The sequence below is a fragment of the Scyliorhinus torazame genome, chromosome 1, assembly GCF_047496885.1.
Source record: "Scyliorhinus torazame isolate Kashiwa2021f chromosome 1, sScyTor2.1, whole genome shotgun sequence".
Taxonomy (NCBI): domain Eukaryota; kingdom Metazoa; phylum Chordata; class Chondrichthyes; order Carcharhiniformes; family Scyliorhinidae; genus Scyliorhinus; species Scyliorhinus torazame.
The window spans coordinates 169,271,722-169,292,268 of record NC_092707.1 but is presented as its reverse complement, the minus strand read 5'-3'; the positions used below and the strand labels follow the sequence as shown (position 1 = coordinate 169,292,268).

Here is a 20,547-nt window from a genome sequence, read left to right as displayed (position 1 = left end):
GGTGAGCTGTGTCGTCGTGTCGTGCCTGTCTATCCCCTGTGTGCTGGTGTCCTGTGTCGTCGTGTCGTGCCTGTCTGTCCCCTGTGTTCTGGTGTCCTGGGTCATCGTGTCGTGCCTGTCTATCCCCTGTGTGCTGGTGTCCTGGGTCATCGTGTCGCGCCTGTCTGTCCCCTGTGTGCTGGTGAGCTGGGTCATCGTGTCGTGCCTGTCTGTCCCCTGTGTGCTGGTGTCCTGGGTCATCGTGTCGCGCCTGTCTGTCCCCTGTGTGCTGGTGAGCTGGGTCATCGTGTCGTGCCTGTCTGTCCCCTGTGTGCTGGTGTCCTGGGTCATCGTGTCATCACTGGACTGGGCCGGAGGCCTGTTGTTGGAGATTCCCTCCCCATCGTTGCTAGAGTCCCTGCGGGCTGGCCGTCCAGGTGCTGGCCGAGGGCGGTGTAAGTCTGATGCGCTCGGTTGATCTATGGCAGCATTGTTAGGCGGTCCGATGCATGACGTTGGATCTATGTTGGCATGGGTGCACAGGGCACATGGCCAACGCGGCTTGCATGAGTGGCTGCAGCCATGCGGGTCACTGCTGTGGTTGTACCGTCCCCCTGGGGAGGAGGTGTGTGTTACACATGTGATGGGTAGGGGGGTTGGTGCCATGGGCATATCACTGGGTACTCACCCTGGCTGCCCTCAGTTGGTCGTTGAGCTTTTTGCGGCACTGCTCGCCAGTCCTGGGTGTCAACGCGATGGCACTGACGGCCGCGCCCACCTCCCTCCACAGATACCGGGCCACGTTGGTTGGGACACTCTGCTGGGTCCAGGGTACAGACGCCCTCTCCTCTCCACGAGGGCATTCAGGAGCGTCTCCACTTAGTGGTCGCTGAACCGGGGCGCTGCTCGGCGTGGCGCCATGTTGCTCCATCGGCAGCCTGTGCGCTCGAGTCGCCTTATGTGTGACATTGCGAAGCGTCGATTGCGTGGCGCCGCGTCTCCGACGCGGCTCCGAGGCCACGCCCCCGTGCTTCCTGCCGTGCCCCTTCTGGCCCCCTTGTACGGTGCAGAATGGGGTCCCGGAATGGGCGCCGACCACGGAGTGAAACACTCCCGTTTTAGCGCCGTCGCCAACACTCTGCTGTCGGAGCAGAGAATCGCGCCCATTATCAGTGTCCTCAGTACTGTCTGCATTCTCCCCCCCCCTGATTATCTCCGAAATGAGACTGCCAATTGAAGTATCACATTGGGGATTTTTTTTGTTCCAAATTCAGACTTCACACTGACTGAAAGTGGTCAATTGATTTTACATGAGAAATGTGGCAAGGGAATGAGCTAATTTTCCTTGGGATTGATAATGCTCCATACAGTAGTCCTTTGTCCACTGGGATTCAGACTATTCAAGTTCATTTTGCGAGGGATATGTGTTAGTCATCACAGACTGAACCTCTGCCGTTTGGGAGTGTGATTGTTCAAACCCATTTGGATTGTGACTGATCGCAGCTGTCGGGCAAATGAGAACTATATTTACTTTCACTATTGGTCTAAGTGCTGATACTGGTTTGCTCAGGACATATTAATCCTTTAAGAGATTTCTTAAAAAAAATATTGTGAATCCTGGGAATCTGAACTAACAATAATAAAAACACCAAATGCTGGAAATTCACAGTAGGTCAGTTAGTATCTAAAAGGGAGCACATCAGGTTGTTTCATTAGACGTCCAGTGCACAGCACTCTTTATGTGAATTGTATTGTTTTGCAGGTTGTTTGACTTCTGTGAATAATAGAAATAAAAGGTACATCTGGTCCAACCATTGCAAATATATTACAAAATAAAAAAAAACACTTCAAGCCATTTGCTCCTTTACTCCTATCATGGTGACGGCAGTTGTACGAGATATAATAACTTGTTCTTGTTTTCAAATTTCTCCCAAAAAGTTAAAGTATTAATCCTTGTTTTAAGCATTTGCTGATGCTAATAATTGTTTTGGTGCAAGTTCTTACCTGCATAATTTTCTATGGAATCAGAGTGGAGGAACCAGAAGTAGCAGGGATTGCCTTGTCCAATGACCGACCAGTCAATTCTTAAGGGATATTACAGGAGCTGTGTGCACAAATGCTTGCTGTGAGCTGGAGTCTGCTGTCTTGATGCATCTCATCAGCTGTGTGTAATGGTTCTGGGAATCCTTCTGGACTCAAGGCGGACTTCTCCGACAAATGTCTCCAAGGAAGAATATAGCTTATGGCATTTTGAACAAGTAACATGACATTGTTTTTAGCATTTTAACATTTTTCTCAGGAATTTTGTATTTTTTAATGTTCTACCATATAACAAACGTCACTGAAGAAATAGGTCCTCAGCATATTGCAGAAACCGTCATGGCATCTGTAAAGACTTCTTAATAATATTTTCAGGATTCACATTGGTTGCTTTTCTCTTGGTGAGTTTGGACAGCAGCTTATTCTGGATTTCTTGTTTTTATATGTCCTTTTTTTCATTAGAAGGTAATCGGTCGGTTTTTCCCAAGTCCTATTTGTACATTGCAACTTTTTAGTCATGATTTTGCATTGTTTCAGGAAAGTGAAACTTCTGGTTATCAAATTGGGAATACATAGCAAAGTTTACTTGCAGGTAAGTGTAACAATCATGTGACCCTCCCATCACACCACTAAATGCGAGAGACATGTTATGTGCTACGCTCAAGATTTTAAAATATAGATCAATGAATGGATGTATAATTTCTCTCTGCCATTTTCTCCCCAGCGGAGGGGATGGGGTAAAGAACTGCATACTTCATCTCAGTTCTCTATTTCAGCTGTTCTTGAAAGGATTGACAGGCTGTCTCTTTTCTCTTGGGGAAAAAAAGAAGGCTGAGGGGGTGATGAGAGTATTCTAAATTATGAAAGATTTTGATGGAGGGGATACAGAGGGAATGTTTCCACTTGTGAGGAAGAACATAACGATGGACTAACAATGTAAGATAATCACCAAGAAGGCCAACAGGGAATTGAGGAGAAATTTCTTAACCCAAAGAGTGGTGAGAATATGGAACTTGCCACCACAGGGAGTGGGTTGAAGTGAATAATATAGATACATCTAAGGGGAAGGAAGACAAGCATATGAGAGAGAAGGGAATAGATGGTTATGATGGCCTCACGGTGGCACAGTGATTAGCATGGCTGCCTCACAGAGCCAGGGACCTGGATTCAATTCCGTCCTTGGGTGACTGGCTGTGTGGAGTTTACACTTTCTCCCCGTGTCTGCGTTGGTTTTCTCCTGGTGCTCCAGTTTCCTCCCGCAGTACAAAGATGTGCAGGTTAGGTGGATTGGCCGTGTTAAATTGCCCCTTAGTGTCCAAAGTTGGATAGGGTTACAGGATAGGGCGGGGGAGTGGGCCTACGTAGCATGGTCATCCGAAGGGTCGGTGCAGATTTGATGGGTCAAATGTCCTCCCTCTGCCCTGTAGGGATTCTATGATGAAAGATGGCAGGAGGCTCAATTGGAATATAAACACTAGCATGGACTAATTGTGCTGAATGTCCTGTTTCTGTGCCATATATCCTATGTAATCATATGAATTGGTCATTAGCCACTGAATAATAGTATGTCTGATTTATGCAACCTCCATTTTTCTATCTTTCTTAAAGTCCCAAGGTAGCATATAACATAGTTCCAATGAATTTACATTTGGCTTTCAACAGCAGTTTATGAAAGTTTCAGCTCAATTGCACTATTTTTTTCAATGTAATTTGCTTGAAATTGGCGCCAGCAGTACAAAATATTGTGCAATTCTAAGTGCAAATTACATTCCCCGCAACTCTGAGTTTCTGTGATCTTTTGCACTTACTTTAAAAACTTTACGAAGTCTTACAACACCAGGTTGTAACTTTGCACAGGAAACAGGCTCCACCCACAAAACTGGCCACACCACCAAGATGGATTGGCCATTGGAAATTTTCATTAATTGCATCTGCTGTGAGCCTTTGAGGAGGCTGCAATAATTAAACTGATTCTGCAAGGACACTCTTAAGATGTTTTTGAATAGAATTTTTCCTGACTAAGAAACTGAGCACTGTACCCCAATATAACCAAGATACGTACAGTTCTGTAAATTTTTGAAAGTTGTCTTCAGTTAATTTAAAATCAAATTATTCACAAGTTGTAACTGTGATTCAACATGCTTATGTTGTGAGATGAAATGAATGAAAATGAACTGAAATGAAAATCGCTTATTGTCAAAAGTAGGCTTCAAATGAAGTTCCTATGAAAAGCCCCTAGTCGCCACATTCTGGCGCCTGTTCGGGGAGGCTGGTATGGGAATTGAACCATGCTGCTGGCCTGCCTTGGTCTGCTTTAAAAGTCACCTCTTTAGCCCTGTGCTAAACCAGCCCCTGATAAACCCACTTTCAGCTCTGTCAATCATATTAGACCAGGTTACCACTCTTAAACATATAAAATGATGTTTTTAAAGCAAATTTATTTTTCCCATGTACATTTTAGAATGCTGCCCAATTGCACTGGTTCAGGCCAGAGTTTGCATTTGGCAATATGCAAATGAATTTGAAAGGAAACCCGAGAGCAAAAAATCCTCAAAAACAACATTATTTTGGGTGAAATTTGCACATCAACGTGGATGCTCTCAGGACTATACAGTGGATTTATTAAAGGTTCTCATGTACCTTGTGACAGGATTCTGTTAATCAAAATCGTATTCTGTAATGACTCATATTCCAATTGCGTGGGTGCATGTTTGTTATGGAATTTGTTTTGCTTCAAGCTTAACAAACTCCCATCTATTTCCTCACATGAGTGTAGGTTCTTTCTCCTGGCAGCTTAATTAATCTTACTAGTGGAGAAAAGCTCTTGAACACCTACTGCACAGCGGGATCAATAACTGCTCTCAGTAATAGAAAAGGGTGTCATAGGGTAAATATTTATGTGCTTAAATCTCTTTAGATCAATAGGAGAGGAATTGGTGGAGAAAAAGTCATGATTGAGACTTAATTGGAGATTGCTTGATAGGTACAGAGGTCGAATACCATTGAGACTATTGAGTGACAGCTTTGAAAACAAAAATGAAACATGTATTCAGAAAGGAATTTGTCATTCAGCTTGTTTCTGCAAGGTAGCACAGAAGGAGAAGAGGTAAAATGTGTCAGCATACGTGACCTGTTTGGAGTTAAAGTGGCTCTGCTGAGGGATCCAGGTACAGAGTGTGTTGAAAACTGTTACTCTACCTCTGGGATCAAGGTTTGGATCCAGATGAATCACAGAGAACAATAGGCTTCTATCTGATTGCTGCAGATGGTCCAGAATGAAACACATTTGGTATTTCTCATCAAGTTTATGTCGGTTCTGTATTGACATCAACTGAGAGGAAAATTGGGTGCATTGTGACGCCAGCATTTAATCCAGTTAGTTGGCTGCCGAAAACACCGTGTTATCCATCAATACAAAACTTTAGACCAATTATAACGTTGTATTATTCAAGGGTATGCTTGGGTTTGAAAATGGCTCAAGAGACAGACCAGATGATGTATTGCATTGAAAATTGGGATTGAATTGATCTTCCTGATCATCCATTTATCTTTCTTTTTTTAAATAAATTTAGAGTACCCAATTATTTTTTCCAATTAAGGGGCAATTTAGCGTGGCCAATCCACCTACCTACTCTGAACATTTTTGGGTTGTGGGGGCGAAACCCACGCAGACACGGGGATAATGTGCAAACTCCACACGGACAGCGACCCAGAGCTGGGATCGAACCTGGGACCTCAACGTCGTGAGACAGCTGTGCTAACCACTAGGCCACCGTGCTGCCCTACTGATCATCCATTTATGCCATCCTTCTGGGTTTTCCATGGATCCTCTGGCAAAGTTACAATGGAAGATCTGGAGAACCCCTGCGAATGTCCAACCCCCATGTGCCTTTACATCTACAATCTAGGGTTGATCCAGTGCAGTCACTTGGAATAATGGTTAATAGCGTGTGGTGTGCTACAAACTAATATGCGGGATTAACCTTTCCTTTCACAGTTGGTTACATTAGAACACCTTGGATATGCTGTAATATACCCTTGCCCATGATCTAATTCGACATAATCTGTACCTGGGTATAACATTATTGTAGGAAAAGCAGATTCTTTTGGATGAACGTCTCTTTTTAAGGTGTTTGCTGTTCCATCTTCCATGTTTTCCCAAGCTGTTGTATTTTAACAGTGTTTTTATCAGATGGTCCGTTCCGCTGGCTGCGAATTTGCATTTGGCAATTACTTGGGATAAAAACAATTAGAGGACGACAACAGAAAAATAACATAAAGATCTGTTCTGGCGAGCATTATCAAGCTTTATCTCATCTTAAGTTTTCATTGTAACATAGGACATTTTTGTTGTGTAATGTGTGAAACGCGTCTCTATTTTCATTGGCATAACACTTCCTCATCCTCAACAGAAACAGATGTTTTGCTGAAGCTGGTAAAAGAGAACCAGATCGACTTTTGCACGGATTTGGTCCCCTTCAACCAGCTGCAGCTGTACATTAATCACCACACTGAATGTCACAGCCATCACATGAAAATTGATGCCCTCGCTGGAATAAACATATTATGCCTCCGATATCTGAAGATGAGCAGAGAAATTGGAGAGAGTGAGACCCATTATCTTCTGGACTGTTCTGCTCCGTTTGACAAGAAGCTCTTAAATCCAGATGCGACACACCAAACACTGGAGATTTTAAGCCCAGATGGTAATTGTGTTCAAGGCAAGCTATTTATTAATTCATGGGATGTGGGCTCTGCTGGCTAGCCCAGGATTTATTGCCCATTTCTAGTTGCCTTTGAGGAGGTGGTGGTGAGTTGTCTCTTCGAACTGCTGCGGTCCCTGCACCAAGATAGAATGTCCATGTGTCTTGCTTGATGAGGTGTACTTGCAGGCCAATGATGTGACAATAGGATGTCATGCAGCTGCTTACCTTTAAAACTCGGACTGTTCTTTTATTACTTTAATTTCATTCAGGAAATTAAAATATCCCTTTTAGATAAATGGCACTGGATAGCTACATCGAGTCCCATCCTTGGACTTGAATATAAGCATCAAGGCTGACACTCTAATGCAGGACAGAGGGAAGGAATACTGCACTGTTGGGAGTTGTTGTTTTTCAAATGAGTTGTTAAACCGATGCCCTGTGAGTCCTCTTAGATGAATGTAAAAGATCCCAGAACACTATTTCAAAGTAAAACAGGGCATTTAATTATGCCTGGTGTCCTGGCCAATATTTATCTCTCAATCAACATCACTAAAAGCAAATGATCTGATTATTACATTGCTGTGTGTGAGCGCATGTTGTGTGTGAGTTGGTTGCTGCATTCCCTATATTACACCAGTTCCTGCACTTCTAAAGTTATTTATTGACCGTAAAGTTCCTTGGGGTGTCCTTTGGTCATAGAAAGCACTACATAACTGAAAATCTTTTTCTCGTGAGCCATTTCAACCAATCTGCAACTTGCAACACCTTGGGTGGAAGTTCCCGATATTTTTTTGAAGTGTCGGTCTTGGCGAGAAAACTGGGGAGAATCCCACTGGCATTGACAGCGGGAAAGGTTGGTGTATATTCTGCCCCTTGAATAATATTTTTTTTCCACATGTTTCATGCCATGCTCATGGTGGGTTGCCTCTGATTCGCTCGTCCTGGGAAAACGAAATCTTTGCAATCAGTGGGGCGCTCCTTTTACACGTCTCCCCAGCACTTGTGCCAAGTCCAGTCTGGGAGTTGGTCGCCAGGAAGATGGCACCACGTTGCACAGAGGGAACCTTCACCAAACTTCTGGCTGGTATCGAACAATGACGTGACATCCCTTACCCGCCAACGGCTAGATGCCCAACAAGCAAGGTCACCAACCCTGCCTGGGAGGTAGTGGCCACGATAGTGAGTGCCAGCTCACTCCATAAGAGGACGGGACTACAGAGCTGAAAGAAGATGAATGACCTACTTTGTGTAGCCAGGACAAGTCTGCCTCCCCATGTCTTCCACTGCACCCCTTAACACACATAACACACACATCACACCTCCATAGGGATCTCACTCCCAGTCACCTTACAAGTTTCCAACACTTTTCCCGCCGCCCCCTCCCCCACTGCCCATCGTCTCTCTTCCCCCCCCCCCCCCCCATCCCCCGTAGCTATCCTGCTCCTCACATCCCCACACCCTCTCACCTCCCACGCATGTCTGACTCCCTCACCATCTGATCTGGCAGGACTCCCACCAACACTCTCCCCATCTGTCTCATTGCAGGACAAACCCAAGCACAACCGGTGTGACCGGGTACAGCACATGCAGACATTGTAAAAGCCTCATGTGAGTTACTTTTTTATCGTCACTCTGCCCCTATGATGCTCTAATGCCATCTGGCTTCCCTTGCAGGCCAATCAGTCGACCAGCCTGGACTATCCTCATGCCCTCTGGAGACCATGGGTGGGATTCTCTGACCCCCCGCTGGGTCGGAGAATCCCCGGGGGCGGCATGAATCCTGCCCCACCGCTCCGTCGCCGGCTGCTGTATTCTCCGGCGCCGGTTTACGGGCGGGGGCGGAGTTTATGCCACATCGGTCGGGGGCAGTTGGTAGTGGCCCCCCCCCCGGCATTTCTCCGGTCCCCATTGGGCCGTGCGGCCGTCAGTTCCTGGCCAGTCGCGCAGGCGTGAAATGGACATGGTCCCACATGGCGCGACCTGGCTGGTAGGCCGTCTAGTGGCATCCTTGGGGGTAGGGGGGAGCATGGGGGGGATCCGGACCCAGGGGGACCCCCATGGTGGCCTGGCCAGCGATCGGGGCCCACTGATCTGCAGGTGGGCCTGTACCGCGAGGGCAGTCCTTCCTTCCGTGCCGGCCTCTGTAGGGCTCCGCCATGGCCGGTGCATAGAAGAACCCCCCCCCTGCGCATGCGCAAGAACACGCCAGACGGTCTGTGCATGCGTGGAACCACGCTGGCGGTTCTGCGCATGCGCCAACTCGCGCCGGCCCTTCAGCGGCGGTTGGCACGGCGCCAACCCCTCCGGAGGTTTCCGCAACTTCCAGTTGGCCCGACGCTGGAGTGGTTCGCGACGTTCTTGCCACCGGCGTCGGGCCATCCCGCCAACTGCGGGAGAATCCTGCCCCACATACTCAAGCAGCTCCAAGTGTGACATCTTGGCGATCAGCAAAAAGCTGGGTATTGAGTGCGCTGTGTTTAATGAAATTGACAATTTTCATAATTCCTTTCAACATCCCTTCAAGAAAAGATGGAAATTGGTATTCCTTTCGATACCAATGCCTGATGGTGAATAAAACAATGATTTGAAACAATGTCCTGACCAGCTGCTTCCTTAATCTTTATTATAGCTCCACTGTTTTTACGAGTTATTTTGGCTGTCCCATCGCTTGTGATCCCTCTGCAATGAACCCAGTCCAGCCCCTACTTTCCAACCACATAACTATTCAATGCTTCAAAAATCTCTCCGCCAGTCGTGTTGATTGGTAATGACAGGCAACAGAACAAATCCTCAACAAATTAATCATGCCAAACATACCTAAAGCAAACTAGCAAAGTTTTCACAATCTGATACATTTTTTATCCAGTTGTATTGAGAACTCCTGCATTGACTATTAAATGAGAAATAAGCTGGGCTTCTAAATTCTCAGCAATATCACAAATTCGGCGAGCCACTGTGTTATCATTAAGTGGGGTGCATTTCAGTTTTTCAGCTGACCTCTTATCTAGGACCATACGAACCATCTTTAATGCTGCAGGGAGAATTATTCTCTGTACTGTGTGGGGCGTTTTCTCTTCAGCTACACGGTAAGCTACTAAGAGTCTAAATTATGCTGTGTCATTCAATGTTACATTTCTGCTAAGGACTTCAGCTGATGATTTAAGTTCTCGCTGCATCCTTTGAAAAAAATCAAGAGATTTATCCTGAAACTCGCCATGCTTTGTCTTCAAGGTCGTCTTCAAATGCCTTTGAAGTTTTCAGTGTTTTAAACTCTCATTTGCCAGTACTTCCCTGCATATAACACACATGGGTTTTGCAGCCTGATTTGCATTGGCACAGTTAACAAAGCCATACCTCAAGAAATCATCTTTATACTGGTTTGTTCACAATTTCATTTTTTTCTCAGTAGGCTGTTCACCAGAAGCCCTGAAACAATAAGTTCAGAGAAAGGCTTTTAGCAAGTTCAAAGGCAGAAATTCAACTGCGGCCCTAGAGGAATATAGGAAGTGCAAGAGGGAACTTAAGAAACAATTAGAAGAGCAAAAAGGGGGCCATGAAAAAGGACTTGTGAATAAGATTATGGAGAACCCTAAGATATTCTATAAATACATGAAGGGAAGAGGTTAACTAGGAAAAGAGTAGGGCCCAAGAGGGCAACAATCTGTGTGTGAAGCCACAGGGCATTGCTAGGATGTTAAATGAATACTTCTCATTGGTTTTCACTCAGGAGAAGGAGGATGTAGGTCCAGAATTCAGGAAATACGATTGCGAGTACCTTGAGCAGTTTGACATAGGAAGTGAGGAGGTATTGGAGACTTTTGACGGGCTTAAAAATAGACAAATTCCCAGGCCCGGATGAATTGCATCCCAAGCCGCTGTGGAAGGTGAGGCAGGTTAATTGCATGGGCTGTGAAGCAAGTTTTTAACTCCTCTCTAGCTATGAGAGAAATGCCAGAGGAATGGAGAACAGCTAATATTCCACTTTTCAAGAAAGGTGGTAGAGTTAAACCAGGGAATTATAGGCTGGTGAGTCTCACGTCGGTGGTAGGGAAACTATTGAAGAAAATTCTGAAAGAAAGAATTAATCTCCACTTGGAAAGGCAAGGGTTGATTATAGATAGTCGGCATGGCTTGGTCAGAGGGAGGTCATGCTTCACAAATTTGACAGAAGAATTTGAAAAACTGACTGAGAGCTTGGATGTAGGAAGTGTGGTTGATGTAGTTTACAAGGATTTTAGCAAAGCCTTTGGCAAGGTCCCATATGGGAGATAGATTGAGAAGGTTGAAGCACATGGAATTCAAGGAAACTTAGTGTGGTAGTCTTGTAGAGGTATTACGGTACCTGGTAATGCTGGAACACCATTGGTAGATATTGTATGTTTCCTATTGGTCAAGCTTTATGGTAGCTCCGCCCTGCAAGGTGGGGTATAAGAGCCCGAGCCGCCCCAACAGCCTTCTTTCTGTACCAGAGCTGCTGGGGGGAAACATCTAGCTTATTAAAGCCTTCAGTTGGACTACAACCTCGCTTTAGTGGTCATTGATCGTGCATCACTTAGTGATTTGGTTCCGAAACTGGCTTAGTAATAGGACACAAAGGATGGTGGTAGGAAGCTGTTTGAGTAACTGGAGGCCGGTGTCCGGTGTCGTACCACAGGGACCAGTGCTGGGTCTGTTATTGTTTGTTATATATAAAAATGATAAAGATAAGAATGTGGGGGAAATGAAAGTAAGTTTGCAGATGACACCAAGATTGGTAGGGTGGTTAACAGTAAAGAAGAGGGTTGTAGGTTACAGGAAGATATAGATCGGTTGGTCAGATGGGCAGAGCAGTGGCAGATGGTATTTAACCCTGATAAGTGCGAAGTGATGCATTTTGGAAGATGAAACAGGACAAGGGAGTAATGAATGAATGGCAGGACACTAGGCAACTCAGAGGAACAGATGAATCTTGGGATACTTGTTCACAAATCCCTGAAGGCAGCAGAGCAGTTAATAGAGTAATTAAGAAACCATGTGGGACACTTGCTTTTATCAGTCATGGCATAAAGTATAAGAGCAAGCTGGTTATGTTGGAGCTGGACAGAATGTTGGTTAGGCCGCAGTTGGAGAACGGTGTGCAATTCTGGCCACCTCACTATAGAAAGGAGGTGAAAGCACTGAAGGGGGTATAGAGGAAATTAACCAGGATGATGCCTGGGATGGAGCATCTGAGCTATAAGGAGAGACTGGATAGGCTGAATTGTTTTATTTAGAGCAGAAAAAGCTGAGGGGGATATGATTGAGGTGCGTAAGATTGAGGGGTTTGGACAGGGTAAATAGGAAGCAGCTGTTCCCCTTCATTGAGGGATCAATCACAAGGGGGCATAGTTTTAGGATAAGGGGCAAGGGATTCCGAGGGGATTTGAGAAAAACTTTTTTCACCCCAGAGGGTGGTGAGAATCTGGAATGCACTGTCTGGGAAGGGAGTGGAGGCTGGAAACCTCATAACCTTTACAAAGCACTGAATGAGCACTTGAAACACTATCACATTCAATGATATGGGACAAGTGCTGGTAAGTGGGATTAGCTCGATATTAGGGGTAGTGATTGTCAGTACAGACTCAATGGGCCGAAGGGCCTTTTTTGAGTTCTGGTGACTCTATGGAGTTCAGTATACAGCCCACACTAGCATTGCTGTGTCCTGCCGTGGACTCTCCTGGGCAGTTCTCTCCAACAGATTCAGTTGTGAGATCCTGGCCTGTTTAAGTCTCTGGTCCTCTCTTCCTTATATCAAAATGATCCATCTTCAGTTCTTCACAGTCCTGTTGTCTTGCTTTCTCGCAGCTAGAAAATAGAGGAATATCTACTCTTCGTGCCAAAAGCATAAACAGGGCACATGAGTCAGTGTATGTGTCGGGTGTGTGAACTGCTGTCTGCCACCGCTTCTGGTGGGAAGACTTTATTGTTTGCTTTTAAAAGCCGGTCGCTGCTGCTGGGCGCTTCTCCTATGATTGGGAAAGTTGCAATTGATCGCTCCGCGACCCTCCCGACCCACTGCGGGTTGCAACCCATAATTTGAAAAACCCTGGGCGCAATTTTCCACTCCCACGCCGGTTTTGCAGGCCGGAGAATCGCCGGAGACACCCAAAATAGCGATTCTCCGGCACCCCCGCTATTCTGAGGCCCGGATGGGCCGAGCGGCCAGGCCAAAACGGCGGGTTCCCCCCAGCGCCATCCACACCTGGTCGCTACAGTCGTGGGCGGTGCGTGAACGCTGGGGGGGCAGCCTGTGGGGGGGGCGAGGGGGGATCCTGCACCGGGCTTCGCCTTGAATGTGGGGTGGCCCGCGATCGGTGCCCACCGATCGTCGGGCCGTCCTCTCTGAAGGAGGTCCTCCTTCCTTCCGCGGCCCCGCAAGATCCGTCCCTCATCTTCTTGCGGGGAGGATTTGGACAGGACGGCAACCACGCATGCGCGGGTTGGCGCCGGCCAACCCGTGCATGCGCGGATGACGTCCGTTATGCGGCGCCAGCCGCGTCATCTATTCGGCGCCGCTTTTACGCGGGCGACAAGGCCGGTCGTGGGTAGATGACGCGGCCCCGATACTGGCCCATTGTCAGGGCCTGAATCGGTTGGGACCGGGGCCGTTCCGCGCCGTCGTGAACCTCGACGGCGTTCACGACGGCGCGGCCACTTCGGCGTGGGGGTGGAGAATCCCGCCCCTGGTCTAGATGTGGTCGTGGGTTTGGAAGGTGCTGTCTGAGGAACCTTGGTGAGTTACTGCAGTGCATCTTGTAGATGGTACACACGGCTGCCACTGTTTGTCGGTGGTGGAGGGTTTGAATGTTTGTGGAAGGGGGAGCAAGCAAACGGGCTACTTTGTCCTGGATGGTGTTGAGCTTCTTGAGTGTTGTTGGAGCTGCACTCATCCAGGTAAGTGGAGAGTATTCCATTACACTCCTGACTTGTGCCTTGTAGATGGTGGACAGGTCTTGTGGGGTCAGGAGTTGAGTTACTTGCCATAAGATTCCTACCCTTTGACATGCCTTGGAAGCCACAGTATTAATATGGCTAGTCCAGATCAGTTTCTGATCAATGTTAACCCCCAGGATGTTGATTGTGGGGGATTCAACGATGGTAATGCAATTGAATGTCAAGGGGCGATGGTTAGATCCTCTTTTGTAGAAGATGGCACTTGTGTGTCGCAAATGTTACTTGCCCGTTGTCAGCCCAAGCCTTGATATTGTCCAGGTCTTGCTGCATTTGAACATGAACTGCTTCATTATCTGAGGAGTTGTGAATGATGTTGAACTTTGTGCGAACATCCCCACTTCTCACCTTATGATGGAAGGGAGGTCATTGATGAAGCAGCTGAAGAAGGTTGGGCCGAGGACACTACCCTGAGGAACTCCTGCAGTGATGTCCTGAAGCTGAGATGATTGACTTCCAATCACCACAACCATCTTCCTTTGTGCCAGGTATGACTCCAACCAGCAGAGAGTTTACCTTCTGATTCCCATTGACTCCAGTTTAGCTAATGCTCCTTGATGCCATACTCGGTCAAATGCTTTCTTGATGTCAAAGGCCGTCACTCTCACCTCACCTCTGGCATTCAGCACTTTTGTCCATGTTTAAACCAAGGCTGTAATGAGGTCAGGAACTGAGTGACCCTGGCGGAACCCAAACTGAGCATCCGTGAGCAGGTTATTTCTGAGTAAGTGCCGCTTGATTGCACTGTTGGTGACCCCTTCCATCACTTTGCTGATGATGGAGAATAGACTGATAGGGCGGTAATTAGCTGGGTTGGATTTGTCCTGTTTCTTGTGTACAGGACACACATGGGCAATTTTCCACATTGCCGGGTTAATGCCAGTGTTGTAGATGTACTTGAACAGCTTGGCTAGGGGTATGGCAAGTTCTGGAGCCCAAGCCAGAATATTGCCAGGATATTGTCAGGGCCCATAGCCATTGTAGCATCCAGTGCCTTCAGCCGTTTCTTGATATCATGTGGAGTGAATCATATTGGCTGAAGACTGACCTCTGTATGCTGGGGACCTCCGGAGGTGGTTGGTGGGATTAACTAGTGGGCAGGCTTCTGGGTCACTCACTGGTGAGCACCTCACAGCTGAAGATCCACAGCAGGCAGAGGAAGGGACATCCCAGGGATCCGGCACTCAGAGGAATGCCGGAGACCAGGACTCTGCTGAGCCCCAGGCAGGTGATGTTTCCCTGGGTACAATTGTCACAGATCTGCTGGGGGTACAAAGGTAGAGTCGAGATCATCAGGAAGGGAAGGCAGCATCCCTCCTTCGACTGCAAGGCAGACTGGAGGAATCACATTGCCTTCTATCTGAGGTAGATGGTGTCTTTACTCTGACGCAGCAAGGCCAACACTGTGAGGGTGGCGTTCTCGTGGAGACCTTGGTGCAGGAGGTGCATTCCATAGCGGATGATATCTGCTCCATGGTTCAGGTCATGACCTCCATAGCTGAGTGCATGAGTCCATGGTGCAGCGCTTCAACTGCATATGCAGGCACTAGTGTAAATCCATCAGAGTCAACGCCAGAGGATGGTGGGGCTTCTGGATCTCACTCCAGCTGCCCCTCCAGCCCATCTGACCCCACCCCCCCCCCTCCCTGTGAGCGACACACCGTCAGCCCCCCACACTGAAGAGGGCAGCACTGCAACACTCATGCAGCCCAAAAGCAGGCCTGGATCCTCAAGGTTATGGCCCGCCAGGGGAAGCCCACCATTGACATGAAAGGCAGCAAGCCGCCTCAACCTCCGTTTGGATACTGGGATTCCACCTAGAGGAAGAGGAAGAAACGATAGGCACGGGTGAACCTCAGCACTAGTAGAGATAAATCATCATTGTAAAAGCTCTCTTGTATTAAAAATCACTTTGTTCATCCATAGTCATGTCATGGAGCTATGGTCGGCGCAATGGTCCGCAATTCTCCGCACAAACCCAATGCTTCTTCCTTGCGCAGTATGGGAATGACAGCGCCATGTCTCTCCCATCTCCCACACTGACAACACAGTAAAACCACACCGTTCCCAGCATGCATCCTCCAGCCCCACAACCCGCCATCCATGGAATGTTCCACCTCCACAGCAATACTCATGTCTGCCATCATTCTTAAGTTATGAGGAGGCCAAGGGCTGAAAAGGTGAAAGGTACACAATGGGACCCTTGGTCTCTAAGGAGGCAGTAGCAGCTTGTCAGCCTTTCTGGACCACGTGGTCACCCAGTTCAGTGGCAGGTCGCTGTCAGGCAAGTGTCAGACATCTCGCGGAAGTTAAGAGGAGCATCGCTCTGTCCTCACTGCAAGTCATCATCATTCTCCTGCAGCATCCGGCCAATCACTTTTGCGCCCTGCCCATGAATGTTGCGACCATCACGATGATCTCCCACAGGCACCATGTAGAGACATGGGCCGGGATCCTCCACCATCCGGCGGGGCGGGCCTTACCAGCACCGAAGAGTGGCGTGAACCACTCCGGCGTCTACAGGGGCTAGGCCGGCGGTGGCGGGGTTGGCGCCGTGCCAACCGGTGCTGAAGGGCCTCCGCCGGCCGGCGCAAGTTGGTGCATGTGCGGGAGCGCCAGCCTGTTCTGTCGTGATCCCAGCGCATGCGCAGGGGATTCTTCTCCGCGCTGGCCATGGCGGACCATTACAGTGGCCAGCGCGGAGGGAAAGAGTGCCCCCACGGCACAGGCCCGCCCGCAGATCGGTGGGCTCCGATCGCGGGCCAGTTCACTATGGGCCCCCCCCCCCCGGGGCCAGATCCCCCGCACCCCTCCCCCCGAGGACTCCACAGGCCGCCCGCAGAGCCAGGTCCCACCGGTAAGGACCTTGTTTGATATACGTCGGCGGGACTGGCCGACAACAGGCGGTCACACGGCGCATTGCGGAGTGGAGAATTGCCGGGGGGACCACTGCCAACGGCCCCCGACTGGCGCAACGCGATTCCCCCCCCCCCCCCCCCGCCGAAAAAACCGTCCCCGGAGAATCCGGCAGCCGGTGGCGGGGTGGGATTCATGCTGCCCCCCCGGCGATTCTCAGGCCTGGCAGGGGGTCGGAGAATCCCGCCCATGGTGTCAGACCCCATGGTGGGAGAGGTCTTCATTCTTTAGCCCTGGTCTTCCCCAAACCGAGAGTTATGAGGGTGCCCCAACCTTACACTCCATGAGGACCCTGGCCATCACCTGAGGTCCTTTCTCCACCTCCTCTGTGGGTTGCCCTTCACCGCCCTCCTCGACATCCTCATCTGAGGAGATGTGGCACTCCTGCATCTCCTCGTGGTCCAGCTGCTCACCCCGCTGCAATGTCTAGTTCTGTAGAGCATAGCAGACCTTTATGATGTAGCACAGCCTCTGGGGGCTGTATTTGAGGACTCCTCCAGACCGGTCCAGGCACCAGAACATATGCCACCATGTGGAATGCAGAGCCATGTGGGTACAGTCGATGACCCCCTGTATCTGGGAAATGCATGCTATCCAGACAAAGCCTGCGGCCCATGGCATCCTGGCACACTTGGTCCTGCTTTAACTTGATGTACATTTGGGCGTTCGCATATATGCACATCTACTGCAGACTAGGAGATGCTGCACAGGTCACCAATGCAGTCCTGAAAGCACTCCAATCACCTCTTCAACCAGCGCTGATCCATGTTGTAGTGTATCTCAGCAGGTGTTTGTGGCCTCCACATTGGCGGCATCTGACACTTTCTCAGTGGGTACCTTTGTCCCTGAGGAGTCATTCTGCTAGCCGCTGCTCTCCCTAAAAAAGGATGGAACATTTGAGTGTAGATGTAACTGTCATGGACACACCCTGGGAAATGGGCACACACCTGCATAATATATCTGGCATGGTCACAGATGATATGGACATTGAGGGAGTGTTAACCCTTAAAGTTCACAAATGATGCCTCATGCCACCTGGGCAATGCAGAGCCACGTAGGTGCAGTCGATGACACCTTGTACCTGGGACATACCTGCTATCCAGGTGAAGCCTATGGCCCATGGCATCCTGACTCACCTGGCCCCGATTAAGTTGATGTACATTTGGGCCTTCACATAGATGCACATCTGCTGCAGACTAGGAGGTCACCCATGCAGTCCTGAAAGGAGCAAGTGGCATAAAGGTTCAGAGCGGCAGTGGCAGAGGGCCATGTGGTGCAACTCTTGCATCACCTGGTACAGATTGTCCACTGTCCCCCAGGACATACACAGTCTTGTCCATCACTGGACCTCTGATATCTGGAGGTAGGATGTTCTACGGTGCTATAGCAGTGGTTGGTAGTGACTCCTGCGCAGCTCCACCATTTGTGGCCCCGCTCCCAGAAGATCAGCAGGCTCTGCCCCCCCCCCCCCCCCACCCCCCCCCCCCCCACCCCCCCCCACCCACCCCCGTTCGGCAGGATGCTGGTCCTAGCTGTGTGCAATGGTTGCCCCATAGCAATCAAAATAATTGCCAGCTCGACTGGCTCCATGATTCTCCAGAATCAAAATATGAAAGGAAGAGAACATCAAACTGGGCAATGAGGAGTCCTGATAATGTCCTGACCCACAGCCCTCTCACTGGGACATCCATCCAAGTGCATCCTATGAGCATTTTCAATGAGCCTTACTCCCTCCCCTGTAACACAATAGCCACTTCCTTGCCATTTGCCCTCTCAACACCCGAATGAAGCACTTTGCCCCTTTAGAGACTCAGTCGGCCACCTGGCTCCCCAAGGGTGAGAAGTGAGGGCTGTTGAATGCGTTCAATGGACTTGCATTCTGACCTCAGTGGGGACCAAGATGCTGCCATCCACCATTTCCCGAATGGGGTGACTGATGAGTGAGTGCATTCACCATCACACCTTGTCTTGGGGGCTACACTGTGTAACCTCTCTGTTTTGGAGACGTGAATATTAGCCTTGCAGTTCAATGCTTGGGGATATGCTTCCAAAGGGTTAGCTATTGGTGCCAATCAGTGGCATACGTATGCATTGCACTGCTGACTAAACTGGCACAATTGACACATCAAGGAAGGTTTAGGGAGCTGATTAGGCAACTGGTTTCCCCTTGTCACAGGCAATGCACACCTGTTGCATGTGATGCCAGCAATTACAGTCAAATTCATTCTTAGATTGCACCATCATTCCCCAGCTTTCATGGGCTGCGGATTAAACAAACCTTCCAACTTGAATGGGCTGCCACCCATACTCTACTGCCTGACAGCCTGGCCTCCATAACCAGTGGCTTTGAACTTCCAGACATCTCATACCCTCAGGCTTCAAGGTTCACCCTGAGTGTGGGGGTTCATTGTGACTGCACTCATCGTCCCCACTGTGTGAGGGGTTTCAGCGGTCATGAGGCTGGGAACCAGCTCTTGTCAGAGTCTTCCACTCTGCCCATGCAGCCTGGCATCTCACGGGACCACACTGAGGACCTCACAGGTTGCATCTGTGAATTCACCTGCTCACACTCTCTTCCCAGCTGCTCGCTAGAAGGGAAATCCCTCAGCGGTGATATCGCCACAAGCCCAGTAAGGAGGACACAGGATGTACTGCTTACAAACCAGCTGCCAGATGCCTTTAAACCTCGAAGCTCAAAGCCCTGAAGGGCTGCTAAGGCCTGCTAACGTCCCCCCCCCACCCCCCACCAGATTGGTTTTATCTGGTCCCCCACGTCTGTTGACTGGCACCCTGAGAGTAATGGTGACCTGACGCTCACCTCCGATATTCCTTTTGAAGGTGAGGCCGCCAGGTTCTCGTTTTTATAGACCTGTTGTAAATCAGTGAGGGGGAGGAAGTCCCAACGGGAGGGCTCTCTAATTTTATGCCAATGCATTTAAATAATGTTCCCAACCTGCCATGGCAGGAACCTTGTTATATCATCTGTGAGGGGGCCTGGAAACTTGGGAAACGTGGGGCGTCATTCTCCGACCCCCCGCCGGGTCGGAGAATGGCCGTTGGCCGCCGTGAATCCCGCCCCCGCCCCCGCCGAAGTCTCCGCTCCCGGAGATTGGGCGGGGGCGGGAATCCAGCCGCGCCGGTTGGCGGGACCCCCCGCTGGATTCTCCGGCCCGGATGGGCCGAAGTCCCGCCCAGAAACTGCCTGTCCCGCCGGCGTAAATCAAACCTGGTATTTACCGGCGGGACCAGGCGGCGTGGGCGGGCTCCGGGGTCCTGGGGGGGGGCGCGGGGCGATCTGACCCCGGGGGGTGCCCCCACGGTGGCCTGGCCCGCGATCGGGGCCCACCGATCCGCGGGCGGGCCTGTGCCGTGGGGGCACTCTTTCCCTTCCGCCTCCGCTACGGCCTCCACCATGGCGGAGGCGGAAGAGACTCTCCCCACTGCGCATGCGCGGGAAACTTTCGGCGGCCGCTGACGCTCCCGCGCATGCGCGGAGAAACTGACAGCGGCCGCTGACGCTCCCGCGCATGCGCCGCATTTCCGCGCCAGCTGGCGGGGCAACAAACGCCATTTCCGCCAGCTGGCGGGGCGGAAATCCCTCCGGCGTCGGCCTAGCCCCTCAATGTTGGGGCTAGGCCGCCAAAGATGCGGAGACTTCCGCACCTTTTTGCCGGCGCGATGCCCGTCTGATTTGCGCCAGCTTTGGCGCCAGTCGGCGGGCATCCCGCCGTTGGGGGAGAATTTCGCCCGTGATCTCGCTGCATTTTGCTGATGGCTAACACAGTCTGAAAATTGCCCTCTTTGCTGATATTTATATGCCTGACGTCTGTATATTGGCTGTTATATTATATTATAACTTGACAAGGGACGACAAAATGAATTTTTAGACAAATTATTCACCTACATTGTACACTTTGCTTCCATGACAAGGGGAATT

At 49.6% G+C, this 20,547-nt stretch overlaps 1 long non-coding RNA gene across 2 annotated transcripts in view; it reads left to right on the top strand.

Annotated features, from left to right (window-relative positions):
• The window catches only part of LOC140416562 (uncharacterized), a 143,518-nt gene that overhangs the window by 55,246 nt on the left and 67,725 nt on the right, over nt 1–20,547 (top strand). For both annotated transcript variants that reach the window (XR_011944779.1, XR_011944780.1), the window contains exon 3: nt 2,557–2,611. This is a non-coding gene — a long non-coding RNA (uncharacterized lncRNA). The remainder of the gene's footprint in view (nt 1–2,556; nt 2,612–20,547) is intronic.